This window comes from Odocoileus virginianus, chromosome 20 (assembly GCF_023699985.2).
Source record: "Odocoileus virginianus isolate 20LAN1187 ecotype Illinois chromosome 20, Ovbor_1.2, whole genome shotgun sequence".
Classification (NCBI taxonomy): domain Eukaryota; kingdom Metazoa; phylum Chordata; class Mammalia; order Artiodactyla; family Cervidae; genus Odocoileus; species Odocoileus virginianus.
The window spans coordinates 9810951-9812951 of NC_069693.1; the positions used below are offsets into that span (position 1 = coordinate 9810951).

At 38.2% G+C, this 2001-nt stretch overlaps 1 non-coding gene across 1 annotated transcript; it reads right to left on the reverse strand.

Moving 5' to 3' along the window:
* Positions 1-1577: 1577 nt before the first annotated feature.
* Positions 1578-1684, reverse strand: LOC139030130 (U6 spliceosomal RNA). Its single transcript, XR_011482437.1, has one exon. It is a non-coding gene; the product is annotated as a U6 spliceosomal RNA (small nuclear RNA).
* Positions 1685-2001: the final 317 nt, after the last annotated feature.

Below are 2001 nucleotides of genomic sequence, written 5' to 3' on the forward strand. Positions count from 1 at the left end.
GAGCTACTATCCCCACTCATCACTCCTTAGGCACAGATTCCTCTGGGACTGAAGACTTGCACCTGCTTCTAAATCTGAGCATCCCTGGGTAAATCCTGCAGCTATCTCTGGGGAAATCATTCCATGACATAGTCTTGTCAAAATCATGGATTTGGTCCACGTTGTTGAGAAATGGTAATTCAGAGCACCCATTTTTCAGGTATTTTATTTATTTATTTTGATGTAGTCTTCCTCGTCCTGTCATCTGGGATTGGTTACTGGGAAACAGGAACAACTTCAACATCCAATATTAAGGAATTTGTTGGTACAGTTTTAACATCCAAACAATGATACGCTGTTTAATAAAGTACTGCAGTACAAAATGTTTGAACGATGGGGGAAAGCCTACGAATTTGATGCATATTAGTTGCATCAAATATGACCAGGGACACACTGCAGAGTGATGACAGTATTGGTGCCTGGCTCAGTGGAACAAAGGGTATTTTTCCTGTTCTTTTATTTGTATTGTCTTCTCATTTTAACGAGCAGACATTGCTTTTTTCATTACAAAAGAGAAAGAAATACATTTTACAAAAATATTTATTGTTGTAGTTTTACTTTATTTATTTTTGGCCATGCTGGGGCTTCATTGCTGCATGCAGCCGTTCTCTAGTTGCAGTGTGCAGGCTTCTGATTGCAGTGGCTTCTCTTGTTGTGGAGCACAGGCTCAGTAGTTGTGTGCATGGGTTTAGTTGCCCAGCAGCATGTGGAATCTTCCCAGATTAGGGATTGAACCCATGTCCCCAGCATTGGCAGATGGATTCTTTACCACTGGACCACCAGGGAAGTCCATTGGGATTTTAAACTGATTTCACAGATCTCACATTTTCTGATGTCACAATTCTTCACTGTTTGACTTTTTAGTCAATTCCTTTTACTAATGCTTTTCAGTGAGGAGATAAAACAGTAAGGAGTGAAGTCTTTCAGTTGAGTGGTTGAGTATATCAAGAAAGAGGAATCATCTGAGAGAGTAGGAAGCAACATAAAATCTCTCAAAACAAGTAAAAATATGTATTCGGACTTAGTAATATTGAGTTGATAATTTTAGTTTTTAAATATTCAAACAACAGAATCCACAGCATTGCAAAGAGTCGAACATGACTGAGCTACTAATGCTTTCAACATTTCCAATACAGTAACCGGTAGTCACACTGACTAACAAGCATTTGAAATGTGATTGGTTTGACTAAGGAACTGAATATTAAATCTTATTTAATTTTAATGACTTTAAATAGCCACAAATAGTTACCATGTTGTTCAGCACAGACTAACAGTTCCTCAAAGGATTAACCAGAGGTTAATTTGGCATTACAGGCATGGTTTCAGTAAGCTTTACTGTATTCACATCTTCTTTCAAGTCAGAATTTTTGTAAACTAGACTCTTATATGTAAAAATGCTGGCTTATTAAGGGTTTGCTTTCAGACATTTTAATAATTCCATCCAAATGAATTGCAAAAAGACTGTAGTCATTACCCATGAGAATTCTCATTCCCCCACATTCTCAACAATACTGTATACTACATTTGTTTTGTTTTTTTTAAATATGGAACGCTTCACAAATTTGCGTGTCATCCTTGCGCAGGGGCCATGCTAATCTTCTCTGTATCGTTCCAATTTTAGTACATGTGCTGCCGAAGCAAGCACCTACATTTGTTTTTGAAATCTGTTAAGAGACATCATTTTGCCAACAAAGGTCTGTATAGTCAAAGCTATGGTTTTTCCAGTGGTCACGTATGGATGTGAGAGTTGGGCCATAAAGAAGGCTGAATGCCAAAGAACTGATGCTTTTGAATTGTGGTGCTGGAGAAGACTCTTGAGAGTTCATTTGACTGCAAGGAGATCAAACCAGTCAATCCTAAAGGAAATCAACCCTGAATAGTCATTGGAAGGACTGATGCTGAAGCTGAGGCTCCAATACTTTGGCCATCTTATACGAAGAGCCGACTCATTGGAAAAGACCT